At 40.0% G+C, this 21,282-nt stretch overlaps 1 long non-coding RNA gene and 1 pseudogene across 1 annotated transcript; one reads left to right on the top strand and one right to left on the bottom strand.

The window, feature by feature from the left end:
- Positions 1-2,305: 2,305 nt before the first annotated feature.
- On the bottom strand, positions 2,306-5,116 carry LOC133734764 (uncharacterized). The gene is made up of 2 exons (XR_009858558.1): positions 5,046-5,116; positions 2,306-2,794 (listed from the first exon to the last, which is right to left on the bottom strand). It is a non-coding gene; the product is annotated as an uncharacterized LOC133734764 (long non-coding RNA).
- Positions 5,117-9,215: 4,099 nt separating this feature from the next.
- LOC133730963 (probable 26S proteasome regulatory subunit p27) lies at positions 9,216-20,468 on the top strand (annotated as a pseudogene).
- The last annotated feature ends 814 nt before the right edge of the window (positions 20,469-21,282 follow it).

The following is a 21,282-nucleotide window of genomic DNA, read 5'->3' as shown; positions in this document are numbered from 1 at the left end:
CACATGAAGACCAAAAACAAAGAAAAAGACCAATGTTCCCTTTTCTTTTGTTAATTCATTTTTTTCCTTTTTCTTTTTCCTTCTTCTTCTTCTTCTTCTCTGATGATCTGGGAACTTTCCCAAAAAACTTGACATCATCATCATCATCATCAGGAGAGTCGATGATGCTTAAGCCTACTTTACTACTACCTCAGCTCCTCTTATGCCCATGAAGAGGTAGTCTTGGGGACCTAAAGGGGCTGCCTAGATTTGAAAACACCCTAAAATCTAGAGGCGAAGTTGGGCTCCTAACTGAATCAAAATTTGTTAAACCTATAAGACTCAACCCCACAAACAGACCAGGGACAATGAAAAAAAAAATTGCTTTTCAGATTCGGTCCAAGAACATCAGACCGTAAATGTGACTCAAACCGAGCATTAGAAATTGACATATGCCTCATTTGGTGTTGATCTTGATCCTTTTGAGTTGACCTGGTCCTCTTCCTCAGCATTATATCAAAATCCCCAATTAAGCACCAAAAAACCCTTTTTTTCTGTATCAAAACCAACGAAGTTCAAATCAATACAGAACTAATCAACAATCAATAGCTTATAGTCATCCAGAACATCACAATCCATGAGCTACATTGTACAAAAAAAATACAACAAACTCGATTAAACCTCTCACATACATAACACTTTTTCCTTTATAGCATCAACCAAATTCCAAAAATCCTTCACAAAACCAATATATTATACCACTTGAAGCTCAATCTCTCACCTTCACATGAGAAAACCTAATCCGGAAACCTCCTTGCAATCTTTGAGCAAATGTCCTCTTCCCCAATTTCCTCATCCTCTCCAGCCAAAACTTGTCGCTCACCGCCGACGTCATCATCATCATGGCCACGGCAGTCATCGAAATTGAGAGGGCTCAGGAAAGGTAGATCGAGAAGGCGAACGAGAGGGGTCTGACGACGGCGGGTGTGGGCTCGGATCAGGTCAGCGATTGGGGAGTCGAATGAAGTGTTGGGCCCAATGAGCTCGGAGTTTTGTGGTGGTTCGGCGTCGGAGTTGAGGTGGGAAGGTTGTCGTCGGAGTCGGCGTCGGAGAGGTCGATGAATTCCCAGAGAGAGTCTTGATCGGAGTCTTCGAATTGCAAGAATTCGAAATCTTCGAAGCTGCTGACGGAACTTGCATGCCATGGTTGATTTTGGTTTCCGATTTGAGAATGAAATTTTGGAGCTTATTCAGTTTAATTTTGAGAGAGAGAGAGAGAGAGAGTTGAAATTTTGGGGATTCTTGTTCTTCGGTTATTGTTCTTCCTGGGTTCTTATTCTTCGGTTTAAGTTGAAGATGAAAAGCATACATTTTTTTAATATATATATATAACAAAATTGGTGTAAAAGTAAGACTTTGCCCGTAAAAATCTGTCACATGTATGACACGTGATCATTTTTAACGGAACCGTCACAAATTTTGGACGAAAGCATCACGTTGATGTCAAAATATATCTTTGGGTATCACATTGATACTTTTGAGAGTTCGGGTATCAAATTGGCCTTGGCAGCATAGTTTGGGGACGGTGACTGAATTTTTCTCTTTAATATATGTCAAATCTATCCAGTATTATACATTGGTAATGATTTGAAATTTCCAGTATGGGAAATAAAATTTAACTTAGATGCCCAATTGACAAAACTATTTTATGATCATGAGTACTCATATGAAACATTGTTAATGAGGATGATATTGCTAGGATAAAAGTACAACCAAGATTCTATTTATTCAAGTAAGCAAGAAAATATTTGTAAAAATATAAAGGGTGCAACATTAACTAATTAGAATCTTAATAAGATATCTATTACATGTCTCCCGTACGGTTGGTTGGAAGCAAGTTTTGCTCCCTTTCCTCGTGTTGGTAGCCGGTGTGAAGCGGACTTTTACAACCACTTCAGATATATCAATAACACATAAAAAAATTAATAGCGCCGACTTTCAACTCTTATTCCCCAAGGTTTGGGATCTTCAAGATTGAGTAGTAAGAAATTATGAATAAGAAAATGCATACCAGGTTACTTTTCACTTTCCTCAAACCTTGCTGCAACGAGATTTTTAGAGTTTTTATTGTGCTCATTTAGTCTTTGAGCGTCAGATAAACTGATAAAGTCTCTGTCATCAATCCGGTAGTGTCAAACACTATATATAGTCGAAGGTCTCACCCTGTTGCTTGCTATTGAGACATGCATTTTCACGTGAATCAGACTTTAAATAACTGATGTTGAAGAAATGGATTAGATTTAAAAAAAAATTTAAAAATTAAAAATTTCACAACAATTAACTATATATGAATTTAGACTCACGGTATTCCGCTTACAAATGACAGAATTATACCAGTAAATCAAAGATGATGACTTCAACTCTCGATTTTGTTGCTAATGCTATATATTTTCCTTTTCCTTAAAAAAATGAAGATGAAAATGCCGGCAATGCACATGGAAATGAGTCACTTGGTGTGACATATGCAGATAATAGGGAAGCATAGATGAAGTGCTCGAGTCAGCAACAATCCTACAAAGACTACAGCTGGGATGGATGGGGCTGCTGCTGCTGCGACTGCCACCATTTTCCCAAGCCAACATGGCATTGTCCATGACTCCATGTCCTGTGATAATCACAACAAGGTGGGAAAGGACAAGAAAGACATCTGGATTTTGGAGCAGAACATATCATTGCAAACATAGAAACCACAAATCAAAAAGGCTCCCCCTGTAGCTAAGCTAAGCCAGCCAGCTAGCATCAATTTTCAATTATCCTATCACGCATCAAACAAATATGTTTAGGCTTGTAAAAATAATTTTTTATTTTTTTATTCTTTTTTTGAAATGAGGCTTGTATGAATTCAATAAGGTACAATTAGAATCACAACTTCACTAGTATCAGATTCACATATTCTACCAAGTACACTAATCTTTTTTGGCCAAATTAGAGGATGCGCAAGGCAATGAAATAACCGTGTTATGAAAAATTTATTTCATAAATGGTCTAATTCAAAAGTCGTAGTTCAATAGAAATACTTCTACAAAAAAAGAATAATTAGAAAGTTAATGAATGTGCTAAACTATCCGACGTAGATATATATAGTTTAGGTACAACATGGGTTATTGTTAAAAGAAAAAAGAGTTCTTAAAAAATACAATATCAGTTCACTTGAGAGTTAGTGCAATAACGTGTCTAATACGTACGTATATTTCATTTATGGATTAAATATTCGTTACTTCTCATACTTTTCCTTGAAAAACAGTTTGGTCAATCGTCTTTTAAATTAAACTGAATAGTCCTTATTCTCTCTAATCTCATATAACAAGTCCAAAATGATCCGAAATGACTATTATGCCTCTCATTTTCTATTTTTATTATTATTTTATCCTTAATTTTATTTTTTTTCTCTTTTTTTTTTTAATTTTTCTCCCTTTTTTTACTCTCTCTCTCTCTCTCTCTCCCCCCCCCTCTCTCCCTCTCTCCTGGCCGCACGGTCTCTCTCTCTCCCCCCCTCTCTCCCTCTCTCCTGGCCGCACGGTCTCTCTCTCTCCCTCGACCTCTCTTCTTCTTCTCTTCCTCTGCCATCACCGGAGACCACCACTTCCGGCCACCATCTCACCAAAAACCTAAACTCTCCCTTTCTCTCTTCTCAGCCACGCGTCCTTCTCTCTCTCCCCTGACCTCTCGCTCCCTCTCTCTTCTTCTTCCCTCTGCAACCACCGGAGAACACCATCTCCGACCACCATTTCATCACTTCGCCACCTCCAATCGATCCAGCACCCAAATCTGACCCAAGCCCAAGCCTCACCATCAACATGCACCGCCTCCGGCCTCCACCCGCGACCACCCAAGGCTGCGACGCTGCCGCCTCTCAACCTCCATCGATTTCCGACCATCACCTCGCCATATCGACACCACCGTCAGACTCAGCAAGCCCTAGAGAGAAAAACCCAGAAACCCCTCTGCCCGCCGACGCCTGATGACGCCGTTCGAGCATCACCGGAGCTCTCGGCTCTGCATGCCTTCGATTTCTAGTCTCCAGCTCGAATCGAGCTTCAACACCTCCATAAACGAAGTCGGAGCTACACTATCTTTCGAAACCCCAAACTCCCGACCTTCGATTCCGACCAGAGCCGCCGCACGCGCTTCACGCGCCGCAGCTGGTGCGTGGGAGAAGCTAGCTCCGCCGCTCATGGCTGCTGGAGCTTCAGACCGCCTCTATTAGGTAATCTTCGTGTTTTTCCTTTGATTGGAGCTTCTGGGTTGACGAGAAATGGAATCCCTAATTGTGTTGTTTAATTTTGGATTGTGAGAGGGCTATGGATTTCTGCGTTTTCGGAAGTATTGAGGGAGGAGGAGACTGCTGGGTCAGTTACGTTGATGTGAAGGAATGGTAAGAAACTCGAGACTTTGTTTTGGATATGGATTGGTTGAGAATGGATTATTGATCCTATTTTTGCGTACTAGGGAATCTGAAGGATTAATGGTGGTAGAGTGCAGCTTCGACGATTCGGCTTCTAATTAATTTGGAAAAGAAGAATGGTGAGGGTCTGGGTATTTGGATCTGTTTTTGCCGTATATTGTGTGTACTCGGGTTTCGGTCTGGATTCGACTGATGATGGTGGCGCTGTGAGATGGTGGCCGGAAGTGGTGGTCTCCGGTGATGGCAAAGGAAGAGAAGAAGAAGAGAGGTTGAGAGAGAGAGAGAGAGAGAGTATAAAAAAAGGGAGAAAAAAATTAAAATAAGGATAAAATAATAATAAAAATAGAAAATGAGAGGTATAATAGTCATTTCGGATCATTTTGGACTTGTTATATGAGAATTAGAGAGAATAAGGACTATTCAGTTTAATTTAAAAGGCGATGGACCAAACTGTTTTTCAGAGAAAAGTATGAGGAGTAACGAGTATTTAATCATTCATTTATCTTTAATTATTTTTCTGTTTTCAAAACTAATCTTGACTGTCTAAATATATATGTACTCTTGATCATTTAAGTTATAGTTGTCACAATAATATTCATACCTGAGGGTCGAGATAACTAGTTGGAAAACTAAGAGTGCTTCTGTTCCTAATATAAAACCCCAAAAGTTGCTCTTTACCATCATTAATTATACCCACATACAATAATTTAGGACAAGTGATTTGTTCCCATATAGCAAACCATATACATACAAAAAAGAGATAAATTTATTTTGAGGAATTCTTCAAAGTACCCATAAGAGATTATTCATTAACCAGCCCTTTTTAATCTTCCAAACTAATAGCTCAGAGAACTCCAGCATAATTATTATATATATAATTTTATATAAAAAAAGATTTACACAATTTGCATATCGATCTATATATGTGAGTTTCATATATATAGGGAAATTTTTTGTAGGTTTGTCCAATTTCCAAGAGTCCCGAGTATAGCCAATTAGCCATGTGATTAGCCATGAAGTTGAATAGAGAAAGAGAGCTGCAAACCTAGAATGTCTAGGACTTCGTTCTCTCTGTCTGTGTAAGAGTACGGAATACATCATCAAATAATTTTAGGGATTAAATTTTGCAGACCCTTTAATCATGGGCGTCAGAACCACCATGTTCCTCACATGACATGATCTAAATGCAACTTTATTATTTGTTGAATTTATTCTATTTCCTCCCTTTAATTGGTCTTAAATACATTTCTTGTCCTCTCTCTCTCAGTCTCTCTCTATTGCTATGATAGTTCTGCCCAGTCAAAGTTTGTTTTTACTCCCATACCTTCCCTTTTAAGCTATAAAAAAAAAAAAACCCGATGTCACACCCAGAAAGTTTTTAACTTCGTGCAACTCTGTAACAAACTCTTAGCTTCGAAGTGGTAAAAAGAAACTGGCAGTGCAGAGAGCCAAAAAGGGCTGTCAGTTTCACACTTGCAGAGACCCTAGAAAAATATGACAGTAGGGTTTATTGTCTCAGAGCTGCAATGGCACGTGACAGCCATGTGATAATCGAAGAGGGAAAACATGCATGCATGAAGCTTTCGAAAACGGAGAACCCCATTTCCCTTTCTCCTCTCCCATCCTTTTCTGCTCAGTATCAGCCTATTTTCTCTTATCCATTTTTCTTGAAGTTAGGCTCTTGTACAGTTCAAGCCAAGATATGGCTAGATCTGCACCAAATGTCATGATACTCTGGTACTGTTACAGAGTCAATGCCATTGCCATGGTCGTGTTTGATGCTACACAGATCACCCAGTTGTTATAACTTTTACTCTCTATCTTTTTACCTTCTTTTGTATCTTGCTGGAATGCTACTACAGTTTGCTGCAGCTCGAGATTGGTAAACAATGACAATTCACGATTGTTTTTTTTGCCTATTCTGTGATGAATCTGTTACCATTTTCCTTTAAGATATACATGTGTCTTCCTGAGATGCATGGTAAGAGTAGTGATTACATTTTGTAAAAGGATGAGCAACAGACATAGATTGATCACCAAGGAAGTGAGACATCTTCCTCTTTTTGAGGCTTTCACGTCCCATTACAATACATTACATATTTCACTAAATGAGCAACTACGCACTGATTGACGGTACTGTATATACACAATGGAAATTGGAATTGGACCCATAATTTGTTTATTTTTGGTTAAAGGCCAAGTATGCTTTGAGATCCACTAGCGTTAAAAGTTGTCAATAATTCGTGAAAAATTTGACACAAATTCTTGATTAGAACTAGCTAGATATTGATAGTTATATATATAGTATATACAACTGGTCCTCATTTTCTAGTCTTCTGAATACTACTTGTTATGTTTTAATTAGTTGTAGGAAGTTGATCTAAGGGGATTTGTGATGGCAATATATAATTCCCCTCCTCCTCAAATTTTCTTGTATTTTGCAATGAAAATGTTTAATCTCTTTTGCCTAAGATTTTGAGGCCAAAGATATTTGTTAAGAGGGATACTATCCGATACGGCATTAATTTAAGAGGTCTCATCATCACTCTATTAATTTTTCTTTTTCAATATCTTAAAAAATGACAATTTTAACATGTGAAATGGGGGTACTCCATCTTCAATAAACGAATCATGATACTAAAAGTTTCTAACCGGTCGTATTGATTGAAATTAAAACACACCCAACCGTAGGTCCGTACGGCTAGACTCCATTCCTATTGTTTAGTTTTTGGCTTTCACCGAACATAGAATCGAGCTCCTGAGTTCTACAAATTCTTGCGCCGACCAGAGTATCCGGTTAATCGACCACTTCAGATCTCCTCAGTCATCTCGAAAAATCTGTTTACTGAACTGCTTAATCTCACCAAAGTGAAAAAGATTTTCATAAATCCAACGCTGATTAAGGAAATTTCTTTGTGGGTCTATTTTCCCATATATATATATAATTGTTCTTCTTTTGGCCAAGAGGGATATTTGCTTTTGAATTTGTTTGTATCTGTTTATTTTGGAATGGGGGGCTTGGATGATAAGATAGCTATGATCCATCATTGGATAGTGATGTGTTTGGAGGGTTGATAAGCTGCCTAGATAATTATAGCATAATCCAGTAGACCACATGCATATAATTCAAAATTTCAAATATACAATGTACACATTACATGATTACAATTGGTCTCTATTGTTATCACCTCCTCAAGTTCTCTCTTGAGAAGGGGGCTCACCTTGGATTCCTGTTCTATGGGGTATAAAAGGACTAATAAGTTTCCCTCATGGCTTGGTTGTTTATTTGTCCTCAACCTCATATTGTACTAGGCAGTTGTTCTTATTATACACATTGGATTTCTTCACAATCACTTCATTATCTATTTCTTTCTCGATTCTTGTGCTTTCTAGGTACTTTAACCCTCCAAAATGATGAGAATGTATAAGTAGTCTATTTCAGGTATCTTCGGATATCTTATAGAGCTCTCGAATATTGAAATTTTGAAGTAAATCATTGAGTTTGTTCATTATGTGAAGTACATCTCAAACACGGACTAATGTAATAGATACTTAATTGAACTGTTTCTCTGGATCACTAAAGAACACCCACTTTCTTCTTTTCTGAAAAAAAAAAAAAAAAAAAAAAGGAAGCAGAAACAATGAGTAAAGCATGTCAGAACAAAGCTATACAAATGTGTATATATCCTTCATCAAATTAACGTTCTGGGACTGAAAACAGAAGACTTGGAGATACATATGCTTACGGAAAGTGAGAGACAAGTGTACTCATTGAGGGAATAGAGGAAGAGGGGCAAGGCACGTGAAGCCCATTTGGTATATGGGACTACAGAGAATCCCAATTATATTGGCCACTATATAATGTTCTGGAAAAAGAGGAAAAATTAAACTTGAACATCTTGTAAAGCTGACTATAAAGGTCAGATTGCAACCCTGTTATTTGTTTTCTTTTTAATATATGGAAATATATGAATTTGTTTAGTTGCTTCTTCATTTTCCTTTTAGCGGGGAAGAATATGAGATCCAAATCTGCACTGAGTTAATCAAGCTCAACAACTAATATAATTAGACCATCATCATCCTTCAACCCACTAAATGATGTTACGCTCAGAATAATATATAGTTCAAGTTCATTAGTTCATAAAAAAATGGTATTGTTAGTGAACTTAGTGCGATGTTCATAATTTATGTTCCTACTGATTAATTTCATTTACTGGTTTTTCATTTTCTATTCTATGTAAAGAGTGTGGCACCAGAGATGACAACCTTAGTGGTTGGATCTACTGCACTAACCATAGATCAGGGCAACCAACAGAACACTAGAGGATCAGTCTTTGCTATATCTAATTAACTATGTTAAACCTGAATCATATACTTAGCAAACTATCATCTTGCCTTCTTCTTTTTTCTTTTCAACCGGTATCCGTAGTTGAGAAGAAATTAAAAGTACATAATAAAGTACCAAATACGCTTTATATCCGGCACGTAAATATACTAGCATACTACAAACAATGCCCTGATCACTCTTACCAAAAAAAAAGAAAAAAAAGAAAAAAATACACAATACAAGGAGAAAACAAGTAACTAATTTTCTGAGATGTATTAAGAGCCCAAAAATTCAGCATTTCAGTATACCTCATGTATAGGTAGTGTTTCTATAGGTATGAAAAACTCTCGAGAGAGAGGCAGAGAGTCGCGCTAGGGTTTCTTAGCGTCGCTCAAGCAATTTTGGTCGGAGGGATTGGATTTTCCATCCTCTTTGACCAAACTGATGAGGAAGGTGGTGGTGGAAGTCTCTTTCGGCGTCGCGAGTGGGTTGTGGGTGGCCAAGATAGAGCCTTTGAGGTCGGAGGTCGGGACATGGCGTCAGGTGCTCACCCATGGGAGGTCGGCGGAGGCGGACTTCATGCGTGCAGCCGGCAAGCGTGGTAGCTTCGAGTAAAGCTTGGACGGTCGGTGGTGACCTTGGCTTGGGCCCTAGGTTGACCTGTTCGAGACTGTCAGAAAAAGTCAGGCGGCGCGACGGTGGGCTGGTCGACGAGGTGGACATCGGCGAGGACTGGAGATGGGACAGCGTCACCGTGCATTGATGTCGTGATGGTTGGGATCCAGATTCAGTATCCGGGTCCGATCTGGATTTAATTTGGGATCCGGGTCTGATCTGGGTTTGGGCTTGGATTAGGTTTTGGCTTTTTGGTTGGATCTTCATTTGGGTGGCTTTTTGGGCCTGGGGTCCTTTTGGAGTTTTTTTGCTTTCATTTGGTTTTGCTTTTTGTTCCTTAGGCAAGGTCAGTGACTGAAGGTTACCCGATACTCGACGCATTTTGATGTGTGGAGGTATGGTGCACCATATCGTTGGTACCTCTTTTAGTTTCTTAACCAAGGTCAGTGACGGAAGGTTACCCGCTACTTGACGCAGATCTCTACGTGGAGGTATGGTGCACCATATCATCGGTACCTCTTTAGTCTTTACATAGCCCAGGTTCTGTCCGGTGCGTCATCAAATGCTTAATTGCATCCCATTTTATTCTTTTTGTACTTCTTTTGGTATTTCTCAATTCGATGTAGTTTCTACATCTATCGATTGTAATATTTTTATTTGATAAAGACTTGTCAGTTGATTAAAAAAAAAATTCTGGCTAAAAATAGATTATTAATTAGAAAACACAAACTTGTAATCGTAACTGTAAGAAAAAATATGAATACTTGTCACGATAAACTGTTTAGTAAGGCTCATGAGAACAGACAACCAAAACAAGAGCCTTCAGAGGCGAGGATGAAAAACTAAGATCATGAACCTCTAAATTCGCTTGCACTGAAATAAGAATCCTGAAACCCTGAACCCCCGAAATTGCAAAGAGAAAACCTAGACTTGGAAGTTGGAAGTGGAACAGAACCTCCCATTAAGGAGATACTCGTAAGTCGTAACCACACTTCAGGGCCAAACATACTAGAGGCCAACAATCTTAATTATTTTAATTCTATTATTTGATCAGTGTAATCGGCATAGTTTCCTTCAACTAAAATTACAATAGCCTCAGGGTCTCTGAGGTTCAAGTGTAGGGTTGTTGATCAATATCTTAGGTTTAGAATTCGGGTGTGTTAGAGAGAAGGGTAATTTTAACATCTAAATTAATAAATTATAGCTTATTTATAATTTAGTTATCAGAAATTTAGTTATAATTTACTAAATGTTGTAGAGAAACTGAAATTGAGAGAAATTTGCTGTTACCTCTTATTGATAATAGGGGCCTCTTTATATAGAGGATTACAATGCATAGAATCTTAATCATACAAGGAAAGTAATCGTACATTGAATAGGAATCTAGATCCTTCTAATTTAACCCTATTACCACTAGGTCAAGTAACCTAGGGTTTGGGCCAAACACAAATTAGGGTTTACTTGAACACTCCCCCTTGTGTTGCCCAAACGCGGTGCTTCTCTCGTTGCCTCGTTAAAAACCTTGCCGAGTAACAAAAACCCAGTGGGACAAAAATAACCTCGGTCGAAAGGGAAAAAGGGCACAACACACCCTTCACGTTTCGAGACGAACATGTAGACATCTCCACCTGATGTCTGCGCCTCCCCCTGATGACTACGATCATGGGAGTTCAGATAATTTCCGCAAGCCAATTCTTGCCACATGTTTCTCGAACGTGGATTTGGGCAATGACTTAGTAAACATGTCTGCCACATTGTCCTCAGATCGAACCTGGTTCACTTTGATCTTGAGGAGCTTCTGTTGTTGCTGATTGTAGAAGAATTTAGGCGATATGTGCTTGGTATTGTCGCCTTTGATGTAGCCTTGCTTCATTTGTTCAATGCAAGCAGCATTATCCTCATAAATGCTTGTTGGCTCATCTGTGGTAGACTTCAAACCACAATTGCTTCGAACATGCGTAACTATGGACCGAAGCCATATACATTCACGAACTGCTTTGTGAAGAGCAATAATCTCTGCATGATTCGAAGAGGTAGCGACTAAGGTCTGCTTTGTAGACCTCCAAGATATCGCGGTCTTTCCCATGGTGAAAACATAACCAGTTTGGAAGCGACCTTTGTGTGGGTCAGAGAGGTACCCAGCATCAGCAAAACCTTCCAAAACACTTATATCGTTTTGGGATGGGGAGAGGGAACGCAATCCACCATGTGTGGCGTCCCTGGCACTTGATGGGTCCGAATCCATCTTCTCTCTGTAGGGATAGAACAAGCCCATATCGATCGTACCACTTAGGTATCGAAAGATATCTTTAACACCAGTCCAATGGCGACGTGTTGGCGCAGAGCTATATCTAGCTAGCAAGTTCACAGCAAATGAGATATCCGGTCTTGTGCATTGTGCTAAGTACAATAATGTGCATATTGCACTTAGGTAGGGCACTTCTGCCTCTAGCACTTCTTCATCGTCATCTTTTGGAAGAAATTGATCCTTCCTTGGATCAAGACTACAGACGACCATTGAGGTGCTTGAAGGCTTAATCATGTCAGTGTTGAAACGCCTAAGCATCTTTTGGGTATAAGCTGATTGATGAATCAGGATACCATCTCTACGGTGCTCAAGTTCTAAACCGAGACAAAACCGTGTTTTCCCAAGATCTTAAATCTCAAACTCGGATTTCAAGTGTTCAGCGGTTTCCCTTAACTCTTGAAGGGTGCCAATTATGTTCATGTCATCGACATAAACCGCTACTATTGCAAATCCGGAACTTGTCCTTTTTATGAACACACATGGGCATAGTTTATTGTTGACATATCCCTTTCCAATCAAGTAGTCACTTAGACGGTTATACCACATCCGTCCGGATTGTTTCAATCCATATAGTGAGCGTTTCAATCTAATCGCAAACGCGCTCCGTGGTTTAGAGCCACTTGATTTGGGTAACTGAATTCCGTCTGGAATCTTCATGTATATCTCTGTATCTAGATCCCCATATAGATACGTAGTAACCACATCCATAAGCTGCATGTTCAGTTTTTCGGAAACTACCAAACTGGCAAGGTAGCGGAACGTTATGACGTCCATTACGGGAGAATAGGTCTCCTCGTAGTCGATTCCAGGGCGTTGTGAGAAACCTTGCGCCACAAGGCGAGCTTTGTACCTTACAATCTCATTTTTCTCATTACGCTTTCTAACGAATACCCATTTGTGACCAACTGGTTTGGTGTTGGGCAGTATTGGCACAACTGGTCCGAATACCTTTCTTTTCGCTAGAGAATCAAGTTCTTTCTGGATCGCATCTTTCCACTTTGGCCAATCAGCTCTACGTTGGCATTCATCAACGGAGCGTGGTTCGATGTCATCGGTCTCAATAATCTCACACGCCACTGAATACGCGAATACATCATCAATATGATGATAGAGTTTCTTTCCCACGTCCCATGTACACTAGTGTAATTAACAGAGATCTCTGCGTTCTCAGGGATAGGTTCTGACATTGAGGCGTCCCCCAATGATGTCTCTTGGACATAACCATAATCTGGAACATTCTCATGGGACGGATTTTGAGTATCGATGATCAAAGGATTTGTTTGTGCCTCATTCGCACTCTTTCTAGGGCGAGTATCCTTCGAACCAATCGGTACCTCGCTTTCTTGCGGGACCTGCGGCCATAGATGCCACATCATTGCCATGTTGGGCAATGGCGCCATTTCCTGGTGTCACAGGAGAGGCGTGATGTCCAGTATTTGGGACATCGATCCTTGCATGCAAGTTTGCAGCAGGTATGTGTGATCTCGTCACTTTGGTAACATCAGAAAACGCATCAGGTAGAGTGTCTGCTACGTTCTGGAGCTCGATTATTCTTCGCACTTCAAGTTCGGACTGTGCGATACGGGGATCGAGATGAGACATAGTGGGGACAGACCACGACAATTCCTGTCATTCCTGTTGAACATATGTGTTCTTATCTCCCCCTAACGATAGGAAGACTGTCTCATCAAAGTGACAATCCGCAAATCTAGCAGTAAAGAGATCGCCTGTCAAGGGTTCAAGGTAGCGGACGATCGTTGGAGATTCATATCCAACATAAATGGCCATTCGTCGTTGTGGACCCATCTTAGTACGCTGTGGTGGCGTAATAGGCACATAAATGGCACACCCAAAAATGCATAAGTGCGAGATATCAGGCTCGTACCCAGTCACTAGCTTTAACGCAGAGTAAGATTGGGTTGCAGTGGGTCGTAGACGAATTAGTGTCGCTGCATGCAATATTGCATATCCCCAAGCAGAAACAGGGAGATTGGTGCACATAACCAATGTCCGGGCTATCATCTGTAGTCGTTTGATAGCGGCTTTTGCGAGACCATTTTGGGTATGAACATGGGGAACTGGATGCTCTACATCAATCCCCAGTGACATGCAATAGTCGTCGAATGTTTTCAATGTAAACTCCCCAGCATTATCAAGTCGAATTGACTTAATAGGATGGTCAGGGTAGTGAGCCCGTAGTGTCACAACCCGAATTCTGAATAAGTAATTCATATTCGAAGCATGAAACTCAAAATACCCTGTTTATAATCTCAGAATTTTTTTCTCAAAAACAACTACATCTTACACCTCTTAAAAATTACATAACCAAATCCTCAAGTTACTTATTACAGCACACTCTCACCAAATCAATGTGTAAAGCTCAAATGAGCATAACACTCACAAAAACAAATGCTGTAAATCCAATACTAATACTCTAAACCGCACGATCACTGCCCTGATTCTCCTGACCTGTAGGATTACCCGCTACACAATTTGAATAGTGTACCGGGAGTTGCAACAACACAAAACCCGGTAAGCTTTTGACAGCCCGTATGAGTAAACAAGAAAGAACTGTTGATTTATTCAATTATATTTATTATAACTCAAGTAGACAATCAACACACTCACAAGGTAACTCCAAAAATCACAGAAACATATAAGTATATTCTCGATGCTTTCTTTTAAAACTCAACATTTGACTGATCACAACCAACAAATATTGCAACATTAATATGTGAAATAACATTAAAGCAAAGCATGCTTGATTCTCTTTTCACTAACACCTTCACATATTAACAATATATCACAAATAGATATTTGATCAAAATAATATAAGTACACTTTTCTTTTTAGTGAATTTTCGGATTAACTGGTAACAAATCATAAATACAAGTGCTAGGGTCCAACGTACTATACCCAAAGCACGAGTAAGCCAGGTTGACTGGTAACAAATCACAAATCCACGTACTAGGGTCCAACATACTATACCCAAATTAAAGTACGGGAAAGCCGCAGCATACTAGGGTCCAACGTACTATACCCAAGTATGTATACCCAAGGTCGGCTACTTCCTTCCTATGAGTATAATAGTGCACTATCTGTAGGGACTAGGGCCCAGGCTTAACGTCTCATAACACCAAAACATATTTACCAGTAATTCATTTAAGCACGGGGTTGTAGAAATCACCCGGCTTCACAACTGTACTTCTCAGACATAATCAAATTCACAAAATACAATCTTTATGATTTATAGATCGTATATATGTATATGTACACCCACATAAAGAGACATATTATTTCAAGATAAATCTTTATTTCTTAAAATAATTTCCACATAATCACATTTGGGCATATAAAATAGCTTTCACACCACATGATCAACATTTCATTATTCAACAATTAAAATGCGAGATTAATAGCTTGAATAATATCCAATCCATTCTCAATCATTTCATCACACCAATCACACATCAACCAATATATATATTCCACGTAAATATATATATATACGTAATCATCCGCTCAGGGATGACCACTAATATCAACTATAGTTCAAGCATAAAAACCGTGAAATTCATTTGTATAAATGAAATCATTTTACTTACCTATGGACCGTAGTTGATCAAGTCCATATGATTTAAAACAAATATTTATTCCACAAATATTTTCACACAATTGCGATAAAATAAAGTAATTAAATTTATTCGGTTCGTAATATGAACCACGTGAGGTTTACTCACCTCCAATTCCCGCTGCGTCTACTAAAAGCCAAATATCGATCCGAATCGTCCACAAACTCGATTCGTCAATCACCTAATCAGATACTATCTTCACTTAGTAAATCAATCATAAACCACACATATACGGAAATCCAACGGTCGGATTCTAATTTAATGATGATCCAACGGTCGGATCGAAATTATACGATGATCCAACGGTCGGATCCTCACGGATCGCCTTTAGGATCATTCTCCAAAATTATCACGAAGATCCAACGGTCAGATCTTCTTGAATCACTCTAACAGACATCTCCACAAAATTATACGAAAATCTGACTGTCGGATTCTCACGAATAGCCTTACGAATCACCATTTCTCAATTATACGAAGATCCAACGGTCGGATCTTCGCCCGTGACCACACAAAGTCATCGGGACAGTCATACGATCAACATATCTAAATTTGAAGTAAAACCGATGGTCAGATCTTCGCAGATCGTAAACTGAAGATAAAACGTAAAAACGTTAAATAGTAACGTAAAAACGTAAATCCACTATTTATCAACTTTTCTAACATAACCATGTTATATATCAAAACGCTCGTATGGATGCGTAGATCATCGCCTAGATAATGAAAACTCAAAAAAAGGGTCCGACGCGCCGCCACACCCGGAGGTCAGACGACGGTCAACGTGGCGGTCAACGCCGGTCAACAACCTCAGATGGCAAAGTGACCAACTACAAACTGGTTCAAAATGAAGGGTTGATCGACTTTCATACCTGGAGCTAAGCGAGATTCGGTCTAGATCGTCCTAGATCAAGCTTGGAAGTCGGATTAATCCTGTGCGTCCGATCAGATTTCAGATTAAATCAGGGACGTCGAAAAAGTCAAACCTTGATCTAGTGTTCTACACTCAAAATCGTGATGAAAGACTTACATGGGGATGATCAGGGGGAAGAGACGATCACGAAAATGAAAAGGATCGGCCGAGGTGACGCCGGAAAAGTGTATTTCCATCCGGGTCACCGATCGGAGGCTGGGTGGCTTCGATCCAGGTCTGGGGGCGGCGACAGGGCAAGGCGCTCCCACAGGGCGACTGGGCGGCTCACGGCGAAGCCAGGGATGGCCAGGTCGTGGCCGGAGGACGGCGGAGGACGAAGATGGGTCCGGGTCGGGTCAAGCGGTTCCGTCGCGTAGGGAGGAGAGAGAACGGAGGATTCCGGGGGCCAAAACGCAATTTTTCTGATTTTTCTGTCCTTAATGACAGAATCAAAATTTTTTCCATATTTATAGAAAATTCCCAATTTTCAAATATTCATAACTTATTCATACGAACTCCGAATATTGCGTTCCACATATGCACGAGATCGTATCGACAAGCTCTACAACTTTCATGAAGGAAGTTTTCCCAAATTTTGAACTTATAAAAAGTCACTTTTTGAGACCCCCTAAATAACGTTCGTTTTCGAAAATTAAATCGTTCGAACTAATTCCACAACTTCTCCGAGCCTCGTACTCGCTCCCACTATCGTGAAATCATTTCTAAAAATCCACGGAAATTAATTTAGATTTTTCGGGGTATTACACGTAGACGGATAATCTGGGCGAGGAGTTTAGCATAAGCAGCATTTCGAGTAGACAATAGCGCAACATGTGACCAGCGTGTCAACGCATCAACCAATACCATAAAGTATTTAAAAGGTCCGCATGATGGTTGAATTGGTGCACAGATATCCCCTTGGATTCTCTGTAAGAACGAAATGAGTATTTTGGGATCCTTTGCGTAGGACTGTCTCGGTCCTAATTTCCCGAATGAACAGGCTTTGCAGAAAGAGCGAGGGGCCTTAGAAGCAACCAAGGAGGATTTTGGTTGGGCCTGAGCGACTGTAGCGCTATTAGAAGCAAAATGTGTGACTACATCTCCCATCATGGCATTCGAGCCATGGGAATTTCTGTTTATGGCGTCATGGCCATTGGGAGGAACAACCATGGCGTCATGTTCATGGTTGGCGCCATTGATGGCGTCATCACATGGGACTTGGGCGGCCCTATGGCGCCCCAAGACGGCTGCAGCGCCAGATGCTGTAATTGTTGCGGTCTTGCTAAGTCCTGGAATCAATTTTCGATTCTTGCTTCTTCTCACTCTGAAGAATGGATGTCCGTGTGGAGTCTTTAGTATACGGAGCATCATATCACGACCAGGATGTCCTAGTCGGTCATGCCAAAGCCATTATGTGTCTGAATCCAATAGATCTTCTCTTATGACATTATTGGATTCAATAGGTCGAATTGTAGTGACATAAAGTCCACTAGATTGACACATAAGCTTCTCTAAGATGCGCTTTCTTCCGCAATCATTAGAGGTAATGCAAAGGAATTCTATTCCGTTCTCACTATGCGTTTCAGCATGGAATCCGTTGGCTCTAATATCTTTAAAGCTCAATAAGGTTCGATTTGCCTTAGGAGCGTAGAGAGCTTCAGTGACTTTAATCAAGGTGCCATTAGGCAAAAGGAATTGGGTCATTCCATGTCCTTGAACTAAACCTGATGGCCCAGGTATCGTAGTCACAGATGAATATGTAGGCAACATCTCCAAGAATAATTGCCTATGTCGTAGAATGGTGTGCGTAGTCGCACTATCCGCAAGACATTGAAGTTCATCCATTCCTAAAAGAAAAGCTCGTAATTAAAAAGGAGTCATAAAGAAAAGAACTCAACTTTTATTAATAAGCCAAACGGAATTACATCATCGTTTCTTTAACCAAAGGAAATCTAATCCAATAAACTAGTTAATGCAAAACAATGGTAGTCGTCTAACTCCTTTCGGTAATTCCAATGTAAATGTGACCAGGTGAGTAGAGAGATGTCGGTGGAGCGAGGCTCACTTAAGTACCACTTATCTCAAAACCTTCCTAGACATCACACTCACATTGAGTACGCCTACTTTGAAGAAAGACTAATAGCATTGGCATCTACTACAAAAATAATATGGCAATTGCCTACATCTCTTGGAAATAAAAAGACTTAATCAAAATCGCCAGTTTCTGGGTCTTGATCCTTGTAGTCTTCCACCCTTAGATCGGGATCTCCATCTTGATCTTCTTGTTCCATGTAATTTGCCTCCCTCGCTTCACGGTACATCTTATATGCGTTTACAACGTTCTGGGATGCAGTACACTTCTTTGCCCAATGTCCACTTGATCCACATCTGAGACAAGCATCATTATGGTCAGGTTCCCTTGATCGAGGTGCTCTGGGAGCGTTTTGTGGACGGTTATTGCCTTTGGTGGCGTTACCACCATAACCGGAGGCTTGGCCTCTCTCTCTTCACACGTTTACCTCCACGGTTCCGTGCACGCCTATCTTGGCGATTTCCTTCCTCTTTAGGGCGAGAATATGGACCAGAACGTCCAGAATTATCCCTACTCTTAGGGTTTCGCTCCTTGCGTCCTCCCTTGGAGGCGCGACTATAATTAGACTCCGGATTTGACTTGGTTCCCACGGGTCTGGAGTTATAGTTCTTCACAAGTATGTTATTGTGCTTTTCAGCTACGTTCAAGGCACCAATGAGCTCATGAAATCTTGTGATACGTCTAGCATTGACATCAATCCGATAGTTTTTGGCTATCATCAATGCAGAGACGGGGAAGGTGGAGAGAGTCTTCTCGATCAACATCGTATCAGTGATGTTCTGTCCACAGAATTCCATCATAGACTTGATACGAAGTGCTTCCGAATTGTAGTCAAGTACAGACTTGAAATCACAGAAGCGGAGGCTATGCCATCTCACTTCTAAGTCTGGAAGCAGGGAATCACAGACGTTGCCAAAACGCTGCTCGAGTTCTACCCATAGTCTTCTTGGGTCTTCCTCATTGAGGTACTCATTTTGGAGCGCGTCATTCATGTGCCTTGTCATGAGAATGATGACTTTAGCTTCATTCGCCTCTCTCGTAGCTCTATTTGCTTCAAAAGCAGCAGCTTGTTGAGGAGTACGCACGTCCTGACTTGGCTCTTGGATCGTACTCAGGATCCCATCAGCCTTAAGATGCTGGCGCACATCACGGACCCACTTGTGGTATCCTGCGCCTGTTGTCTCTAGTGGAGCGAAGCTCAACTTGTTCAGGTTACTCATCCTGAAAAACAACAAGAAAATAGGGTTAGTTTCGGAGCGAAGAAGGCTACCATGAAAAACTATAAAATTGAATTTGAAATTGCTGATAACGTGTTGTTGAGAAATTGAAATTGAGAGAAATTTGCTGTTACCTCTTATTGATAATAGGGGTCTCTTTATATAGAGGATTACAATGCATAGAATCTTAATCATACAAGGAAAGTAATCGTACATTGAATAGGAATCTAGATCATTCTAATTTAACCCTATTACCACTAGGTCAAGTAACCTAGGGTTTGAGCCAAACACAAATTAGGGTTTACTTGAACACTAAATAGTTATTTTCTGTTTTTTTTACGTTGTCTCCAATTCAAAATGAGAGTAAGTAGTTGACAGACTTTCTGGCAACCTTCTTAACTTTGAGGGGTTTCCTCGCGAGGACATTGATTGACATCCCAACTGTGCGAGCTGAACGACGTCGTCTTGCTGAACTGAAAAATGATCACAAAGATGTGACAGAGAAATTGGACCGAAATATACAAGTTATGCATTCAGCAAAGCTTGCTCAAAACTCATTACCTGTCAAACCGTCAGATGGTCAGAGTGATTCAGTTGTTAATGTTGGAGAATCTACATCTTCAACCAATGTTCCTTCGCATGCCACGGATATGGATGTGAGTGTACCATTTGCATTGGTTGATGAGATAGCTGATGCATCACCAGCAACGGAGGGTGGCATACAACTTGGAGATCAGATTGTGAAATTTGGCAATGTGGAAAATGGTGACAATTTGTTGCGGAAACTTGCTTCCGAGGCTCAAACAAATCTGGGTTGTGCTGTGCCCGTTATGGTCTTAAGGCAAGGTGCCCAATTCAACTTAATGGTGACACCTAGAACATGGCAAGGCAGAGGTCTATTGGGGTGTCATTTCCAAATTTTGTAAGCAGTTTGATTTCTAGCTGAAGCCAGAAGACTTAAGACAATTATTTTCTTTTGATCATGTCAAGTCCCAATATATCCCAATTTAGCCCTGTTTCAATTAGCAGTTTCTTCCTTTTGGGCATCTATATATCTGCTGTAATGTAGTTTGGTATTGATATACAAAAGTCCTGAGATTATTTGCCTATTGTAGCAAGTATTTGATGACTTTCTAATTCAATTTTAAAGTCTATTTTTCTTGGTTTCCTTCTTAAAAAAAAAAAAAAATACTCGATATATTTCTCTTATTTTCACTTATATATTTTATTTTTTCATTTTTCACACATATGCTAGGTTCATGGTCGGTGTGGTTGGGAATATCATCTCTAGCGGACTTTTCCTCTCCACAATTCCTCCGTTCTACTTTTCTCAATTTCCTTCTTAATAAAAAAAACAAAAAAAATTACTCAATATCTTTCTCTTATTTTCAGTCACATATTTTCTTTCCATTTTGCTCTCAAAAATGGTGCACACATATGCTAGGTTCGTGGTCGGTGTGGTTGGGAATATCATCTCTAGCGGACTTTTCCTCTCCACAATTCCTCCGTTCTACTTCTCTCAATTTCCTTCTTAATAAAAAAACAAAAAAAATTACTCAATATCTTTCTCTTATTTTTAGTCACATATTTTCTTTCCATTTTGCTCTCAAAAATGGTGCACACATATGCTAGGTTCGTGGTCGGTGTGGTTGGGAATATCATCTTTGGCGGACTTTTCCTCTCTCCAATACCTACATTCAAACAAATATGGAGAAGAAAAGACGTGGTAGCTTTCGATCC

Source organism: Rosa rugosa, chromosome 2 (genome assembly GCF_958449725.1).
Source record: "Rosa rugosa chromosome 2, drRosRugo1.1, whole genome shotgun sequence".
Classification (NCBI taxonomy): domain Eukaryota; kingdom Viridiplantae; phylum Streptophyta; class Magnoliopsida; order Rosales; family Rosaceae; genus Rosa; species Rosa rugosa.
Note: the sequence above shows the minus strand (reverse complement) of the source record. Positions and strands in the feature narration are given on the sequence as shown.